General features: G+C 32.6%; 1 pseudogene; it reads right to left on the reverse strand.

The window, feature by feature from the left end:
• Positions 1 to 8,883: 8,883 nt before the first annotated feature.
• LOC122104053 lies at positions 8,884 to 8,980 on the reverse strand (annotated as a pseudogene).
• Positions 8,981 to 9,282: the final 302 nt, after the last annotated feature.

The raw sequence follows: 9,282 nt of genomic DNA on the forward strand, positions 1-9,282 counted from the left end.
GCTTAAATGATTGCAGTATTATACAAATCGATCACTATGAGAAGTATACAATTTCTCCACAAATGCATTACTATATTTTGCGTCTTCTTTTTATATTATGATCATACTAGTGAGTTTTCTCTTTATTATTTCTTAGACACTAAAGAGGAGCTTATTTCATATGTTCCTCCTATTGACTATTAATTTACCTATGTTATTTAAAGAAATATCCTATTCAGGAAAAAAATTTATATACAATTAGAAGACATAAAAATACTTAAGTTTAAGAATCATTGTAGCATTAACATTGTAGCATTGACAAATATGTGCCCTCTATCTGTTGGTTATGGTTTCATTTCTGTTATAGTGTCCTTTGAATTATGAAACGTTATCACTTGATATAATCCAGTTCTTGCTTCTCTTTAGCCACTAATGTTTTCCATGTCAAATTTTTCGAAACCTTTACTGATCCAATGTCATGAATTTTTACATTTATGTTTTATAGGTTTTTACATCTCACATTTAGTTTGATAATCATTCTTTATAAGGTTTGAGGTAGGCCAGGTGCCAGTGGCTCACACCTGTAATGCTAGCTACTCAGGAGGCTGAGATCTGAGGATCGTGGTTTAAAGCCAGCCCAGGCACGAAAGTCCATGAGACCCTTATCACCAATAAACCACTAGAAAACAGGAAGTTTTGCTGTTGCTCAAGCGGTAGAGTACTCAACTTGAGCTGAAGAGCACATGGACAGCGCCCAAGCCCAGAGTTCAAACCCCATGATCAACATACAAACAAACAATCAAAGGATTGAGGTAGTAGTCTCAGAACATTCTTTAAATCTAGAGAGGCAATAGTGCCAATACAACCATTTAAGATTCTGTTTTTATTTCATAATGTCATAGCATCCTTTTCAAAATCTGTGGACCATAAAACTAAGAATTTATTTTTGAAAAATCTGTTACCTTCTATGCCTCTGCTCTTATAGTAAAATTATGTTATCTTACTAAAAATGGTAATATGATTCAAAGCTAGTATGAATGCTCAAGCTACACCATTTTACAAGATGGTTCTGACTGACCTGTATTCCTTGAATTTACATACGAGATTATTGAGCAAGTGGACCAATATTCTCCAGAGTTATATAGATGTTTGATAGTCACTCATATTTCTCACCTTGTGAAAACACAAACTCCCGATATTATATATAGAAAAATGTCTTTAGAGATTGATCAATGCAACTAAAATTAATTTAGGAATGAGTTAAGTTTTAGATAACATTATAGCATAATAAAGCTGAATGGTAATGACTTAAGCTGTACTGCAGAAGAGAGAGGGGGGGAAGAATGGTTGACCACATAGGAGCTGTATGTCATTGGTACTGTTTCAAAAAACAGAAAGACTTCAGAGAAGAGAAGGAGAAAAATAAAGTGTCCTGAATCAAGTTCCTTTATAATCCACCTTATAGTTTGGACTGAAAGTCAGATAACATGGAAAAAATAAAATAGAAAATAAGGCATTTTATAGAGCTGTTACAATGTAAAAAAAGTTGTAATAGGAATATAATTAATTTCCAATGAAATAAGAGAAAATATGACAATAACAATTGCTAACGTGGATAGAAGATGGATCACATTTTATCATATATAATTTTGAAAGGGCATACTAGGAATGAAAATTTAAAAGTCATAACATAAAACACAATTTGTATAATAACTAGACAGTATAGTTCAGTGGTAAAACCTTGACCTAACATATGTGAAGCAATTTTGTGATCTCCCAAGCATTACAAAGTACAAACAAAGCACACACACAAAAAAACACATAAACAAACACACACACACACCAGATACACACATCTGGAATATTGTTATTATTATATTAAACAGAGGAAAATATCACAAACAGTAAAAGTATTATAAAATATGAAATCATATTATTGCTTATACTATTTAAAAGTTTAGTAGAAATAAAATATTCACAAGATACTTGGATTCTTATAGATTAAGTAAATTGAAAATTAAGAAATAAAAGACATGAGACATTTGCAAACAATTTTTAAATAAACATTTTGAAACATGTATCCTTTTATTTTGACAAAAGATTGATGTTACTGGTGTTTTAACTCAAGATTTAGAATATGATAACCTGGTGCTCTATATCTTGCCTGGGATGGCTATATCTCTAATCATTCCACTCTGGAAATGTTATGATAAGGTCTCATGGTTTCTCAGTCTCTCCCTAATTACAAACCCTATTTACACTTCCCACCATAGTTAGAAAATGGAAACCACAAATCACTATGCCCAGGTCAACCATTTTTTTTTTTAATTCAAGTACAAATATTTCCAAAAAGTGAACATGTAATGAAGCCTTTTTTAATACAGTCTATGCATCTTGAAAATACAGTATTTGTTACCTGGACAAATACGTTTAGAACTATAAGAAAATAAATTTATTTAAATTCACCAACCATATAAAATTTAAGAAAATAATTTTTAAATATTCACATGTTAACTATTTTGAAAGCAAAATATATGTCTGAATAATTTACGTGTGTTAAAATTATGCAAAACTAAATTAACTAATCCTACAACTCTGAAAAAAGAATTATCCTAAAGAAACAATAGAATATAATTAAGTTCAAAATTTGAAATTTAGAAAATAAAATGATGTGTACTCTTTAGTTGACTTAAGTAACTGTAAGCCCTATCTATATCAATTTTATAATAAAATTGCATGAACAAAGAAAGAACAGTACCCATTGGTCAATAGCGACAGGAAAAGCATCAGTAATTTTTTTTTGACTGTGCAAAAAAATCATTGGAAGAGATAACAATGCTCCTTCCATAATAAATGTACTCATTACCTTATTTATGTAACTGTATCCCCTCTGTACATTGCCTTTACAATAAAATTAAATTGAAATTGAAAATAAACTAAATAATATACCAATTAAGAATTCGTAGATAGCTAGGAAGGTGGCTCAGTGGTAGAGATCTTGCTTTCCATGCTTGAGGCCCTGGCTTCGATTCCTCAGCATCACATAAACAGAAAAGTAAAAGCTGGAAGTGGTGCTGTGGCTCAAGTGTTCAAGTGCTAGCCTTGAACCAGCCTTGAGGAACAGCGCCCAGGCCCAGAGTTCAGGTCCCACAACCGGAACCCCCCCCCCAAAAAAAAAACAGAATTACTAGAAACCATTGGGTTAAAAACTTTTTTAAAAACTGCCCTAAGAACCCAAATATAATTTGATGATACTATTTAAATACTTCAATTTCAGCAGAGAAACCAAAAGTTTAAAAACTGTTACAAAGTAAATTAATAAATCAGAATATATTACTATTAATAATAATCATAAGATGAATTTATAGTGGTAGTCAAATATGTAAGAAATGAGGCAATTTGCCATTTGTTTGCACTTAATAAGTGAGAAAGAATTTTTTAAGTCTTTTTAAATATATAATAAGTTTAATGAAGAAACTATCCTACCCCATCATATGATAATTAGATGAAGGTGATATGAGAGCAAAGAGCAGATTGTACTAAGTCTTTGTACGTTAAAGTATATACTTATTTTGGTTGTGGGAAATTGTGTTCAAGTTGGGGTATTGTTTTTGTTAGACTGCTGTCATATCAGTGGTTAATTTTAGGATAAAGGTTCCCTTTCCACAAGAACATGCACGTGATCTGTCTTTTTAGCCTTCCCATTATCAATGGCATACGAGTTGCACACTAACTTGTCTAGCTTCCTACCTTGACTGGCTTGGATTCTGTAGTCCTTCCAATCTTAACCTGTAGATAGTGCAGGATGGTGGAAATAATCCAATGCACCCCGCTATAGATTGAGAAGGAAGTCCACTAAACTTTCTGTTCTCAAGCCTCCTAAGTAGTTAAGAGTTCAGATGGGAGCCCCTGGTACCAAGCAGTAAGAGTATTTCTTAAAGCAAGTAGACATATATATGACTTACGCATGTGAACACCTCAGGACAAGAATAAAAGAGCAGTGAAGTATTGAGGACAGGCCCAATTTTAACTAGCTTCTTGGAGGCTGAATAAGCTTAGCTAGCTACTCTGGAGGCTGAGATATGAAGACCATTATTCAAAGCCAGTCCAATCATGAAAATAAATGCGATTATCTCCAGAAAAACAGAAGTGGAACAATGTTTCAAGTGGTAAACAAATATCCTAGGTCACAGAAGCATAGAGATGATGAATGAATGAGCACTTGCACATGCGCGTGCATGTATACATGTGCATGTATACACACACACACACACACACACACACACACACACACAAACATAAGTATTGCAATGCGAAGTTCTTTTTTTACCTTGCAGTAATCTATTTCCCTGTATTAGTTTACAAATTAACAAAAGCAGCTAAGCACCTACTTACCTACAATTCATCATGTTTCTCTAAAGTCAACTCTCTTTTTGGAAACATGATTTATTTGACCCAAATGTAAACTATTCAGGAGTTTGATTCTTCTCCCTCAATTCTGTAGAATTAGATGATTTTTTAGCTTCATCCTAGCAATGTAATTTGAGAAATCCTACATCAATCAACGTATTTCTTTCACTAGAATTGAAGCCTCTTTCAAACAATTAATAATAGGTTTTTCTTCTCTTTGCTTGCATCTGTAGTTTTATTATCTTCATATATTTTATGATCTGTCTGTGTATGACAAAGACTGCTGTGAAAATAAAAAGACCCTTCGCAGCATTTATCATTTATATACCATCCATAGATAGGAAGGTGTTTAAATATTACTGAAATTTCTTTGGAATAAGTCATGTTCACCTTGATTATCGTGAAAAAGAAGAATTGGTTTCTCAGCATTTTAGGTAAGAACTTGATTGAAAGAAACAAAAGGAAAAGTGAGGAACAACCCAACACATGCATTCAAATGAAACAAAACAACCCAAGAAATCAGATTAATTCAGTACTCAAGAACCTGCAGGAAATGCAAAGACTTAAAAACACATCAGCTATGACAAGCTTATGAAAATCCTCACTACATTTGAGTCAACTCTTTTGAGGATAGAGGTTAAAGCCCAGACTGGAAAGAAAGATCTTTACACAATGCCATGCACCTGTTACTCTAAATTCCAGGAAGGATAACATAACGTGGACTGAGCCCAAGGTCATACACAAGTATCTGAAAAATAATCAGAATAATTTAGGGCTGGGGACATGACAAAGTGGTAAGAACACTGATTTAGGGGACACAAGACACTCAATTCAAACTCTAATATTTGGGTATTAAAGTAAAAAGCAATGATATTAAATAATTGGAATAATTGTAAGATTTGAGTATTTGAGTGGAAAAATGCATGAGAGAGATAGAATGAACCCATGTTGCAATGTTTTCAACTTAAGTGAAAATGTTTTATGGTACTTCAGACAAAACAGTTACCCTGCAAATGCCATGGTTGTGCATTTGAGTGATGGAAATACTTTACTTACATAGGTGTAAATTAAATAGCTTTTATTTGGGTAGATTGTACTTCTTGAACTAAGAGCCTGGATGATGTCCCTGAGATTTTTCTCTCAAGGATACCACTCTACTACTTTGAGCCACAGTTCCAATTCTGATTTTCTGTTGGTTGTTTGGTGATAAGAGGCTCCTGGACTTTCTTGCCCAGGATGTCTTCAAACCATGATCGTCAGATCTCAGCTTCCCGAGTAACCAGGACGACAGGCATGAGCCGTCGATAGTATTAATAATTTAGTAAATTGTACAGTTACTGAAGTTATACATTATCATTATAACTTGTGTAATATATGTGTGTATGTATATATCAATGCATACGGATAGAAATATTTTAACATATTTTTGTATCTACAGTAGATTTATGAAATCATCCAGTATAAAATAAAATGGAAATAAAAGTTAATAAGGAGAAAAACAAAGGAAATTATCACATGTTTCTTGTTGCTAAATGCAATATGAATTGCGAGAATCAGTTTGGGAAAACCATCAGTACGTTAACAAAATGGATAAGAGCTATTAATTCCAATCCATCTATTTGCCCATGGTGTGCAACCTCACACATGAGTGTCAAAATCAAACCACACTTTTTGCCTTTGTTTTTAACTCACCTGTTATAATTTAAGGATTTGATGAAGTAATCCAATAAAGTTTAAAATAATATTATTTGAGGCTATGAATTATAGCTGAAAATGATTTTAAATATGATCATAGCTAATTAGATTGCATATTTCTTACTTTTACTCTGTCATGTCCCTCATTCCCACATTAGGAAAGTTTATAGAAGGTTCTCACTAAATTATATGAAAAAAAATGTATTGAAAGCATATAGGCACAGTGTGGTTTTAGCTTATTGAGACCTGCAGGTGGAAATGTGCTTTTGACGACTTGCAATACATTCTGATGAAGATGAAAGGAGGGATGTTCTTATTCTGAAAAACTGGCTAGAGGATTGCTCCCACAAAGGTAGTGATGAATTCTTCCAAGAGGTTACAGTAAAATCACTTTCACAACCATGTTCACTGCTGCACTATTCCGTAGCCAAATTACGGAAACAGCCCACATACCCTTTGGCGGAGTGATGGTTGGAGAAAGTATGGCACATATACACAATTGGATTGCACCTATCCATTTTGAAGACTGTTAAATTATTTGCAAGGAAATGGAGAGATATAAAAATATATTAAGTGAACTAAGTCAGAGCGAGACACACAAAGGACCCATGTTCTGTCTCATATTTGGAAGCTAGAAATTTATACAAGTTTACAAAAAATATTAACCAAAGCATGCTATTTGCAGAGGAGTATTTCAAAGGTGTAATTTCTTATGAAATTGAACTTTAATCCAACAAAAGGAATACCAGCAAAATATCACTTGGAACATGTGAGTGGAAGTCAAATGAAGGAATAAAAAGAGTTATGGAGGAAGAGAGTGAAGGTATAATATTCAATGCAGATAGTATGAAACTAGAAAAATTAAAGTGGGGTGAGGTTTGGAAGGCTGTGGAAAAGTTATATAAAGGTCCATTATACTTAAAAAAACTGATTTGTTGAATGGAAATTCCGTGGTATAAGTATTTAAGATAATAAAATATAATTAAAAACAATGGAAATATCTGACATTAAATTCTATTTCCATCTCTTTAAAAAAATAAAATTATTTGCTCTATACTTTGATCAGAGGGATGGATTTTGTGGTGAGCTAGATCATTGCACATCTGTCTCTCTCTTCCTCTCTCCCTTTCATGGTTCTCATAGGTAATATGATTGCTCCATAATTATCCTAATTTATTTTGCTTTTATATTTTTGGTTGCATCATTTCACTTTCTGCTCTGCCATTTCCCAATTCATTTACATTGAAGGCATTATTTCCTATTTTCTCATTCCTAGAATAAGCTGCACATGAATACACCACTGGTCCTCATTTTCAGTCTGTACCTTTGAATACGGAGGAAAATCTTCCTCTGCTCTCTACCAATTCCCTACTCTCCAGTTAGAATAATTTAGAATAGTAAAAATGAAAAAAGAGAAAATAAATAATAGTGAAAAAACAGATGAAGAAAATTCACTGGATATTTCTGACCAGTTCATCAAATGTGAACTATTGGGGAAATACATGGACACCTCATTCTCACTGGCACTCAAATTCTCTGGTTAGGCAATTCTGATGAAGTTGAGGAACAAGATGAAAAAGTGAGAAATGGTATCAATTGCAAGAAAAAAATGGAATAGGATCCAGGTAAATTTCGTCTTTGTTCTGATGAAAATAATCGCCTTACTACAGTGCAGAGACTACTTTCCAAAAGGCCACTCATGTGAATACTAGGGATAACAATGAGTATACCCCTCTACATCGAGAAGCCTACAGTGGAAACTTAGACATTGTCCATGAGTTGGTGGCTCAAGGCAGATATTCATGTAATAACTGTGAATGGCTGGACACCCATGCACAGTACTTATACATGGAATAATACCAGAGTAGCTTCTTTATTTCATCATGATGCAGATACAAATGGCCAAACTAAAGGCCTCTTGACCCCCTTGCATCTTGCTGCTGGGAATAGATATAGCAAAGATACGCTGGATCTCTTTATGGTGAATCATTATATCAAACCAGGTCTGAAGCACAACTTGGAAGAAACTGCATTTGATATTGCCAAAAGGATAAATATGTATCACTACTTCTTTGAAGTTTTGGAAAGCTGTACATATTGTTCTCCTCAGTCCTAATGGTTCGGTTAAGTTTCTTAAATTTCAAAATTTCCAGTTCATCCTATGTGTCCATACAAAATATTTTCACAATACAAAGCAACAGCAATATCTTACTTTAAAAATTCATGGATTCCATGATATTCTTCCAAATGAATTGCCTGACTTTGATGTCAAAATATACTTGAGTTGTTTGTATACATCTATAATGATTTCTGTAGAGTTTGTGATTTTTTAATAAGAAATAATTTTGACTGATCTGTTGAAATGAGTAGTGCAGAAACTAAAGATATTTCTGGTGCTTGTCTTAAAAAAAGTATATTTTAAAATATTTAGTATTCTGTTTGTATAATGACCATAATCTATTTCATTCTCTCCTAGATATAATACTTTGAATTCGAAATTGTTTTATAATATATAGATTCATTAATAAATGTTTCCTTTCAGATTGCATTCGATATAGAAACAGTTTAAGATTCCTTTAATTCCTAGGTCCTTATATAATTTTATTTGGGATAAAATGACAATGTTATGTTATTTCAAAAGTTTTATAAAGGTTATTCTATGTAAAGGCCTTTTTAAAAAGGTGAAGATTGAATGATGTCAAACTAACTTTTGTTTCTATGAATTACATGTATTATTACACTTGTATATTTGTAATCAACATTTTAATAACTGCTTTTCATTCTTGCATCTGAAGAATGAAAAATATTCAATACTTCCCAAATTTTCATATCATCCTTGTGCAAGAGCCATGTAAATCTTTGTATTGTAATTCAGGTAGACGTGATGCTGAACCAAGTAGTATCCTGTAAATTTAAGTAATTAATGATGCAATCTTAAGACAGGCATATATCCTTGGTTGCCTATTTGTAACAAGGAAACCTTATTGTTCCCAAAATTGCCATTTATCTTATTTCTGTAAAATTCTGTGTATGGTGGAAAAAAACTTATATTGCTTGTTTGATTGCTCACATTTGCAATTTTTTTCTATGACTATTTTAAGTCTTTTTCATTTGAAATTTGATAATACTTTGATAATACTTTATAGCTAGGTCCAAAGGTGATGACTTTTCAAGTACTTATTAATTAACTGATTTAGC

This window comes from Dipodomys spectabilis, unplaced genomic scaffold (genome assembly GCF_019054845.1).
Source record: "Dipodomys spectabilis isolate Male_0828 unplaced genomic scaffold, ASM1905484v1 ptg000020l, whole genome shotgun sequence".
Classification (NCBI taxonomy): domain Eukaryota; kingdom Metazoa; phylum Chordata; class Mammalia; order Rodentia; family Heteromyidae; genus Dipodomys; species Dipodomys spectabilis.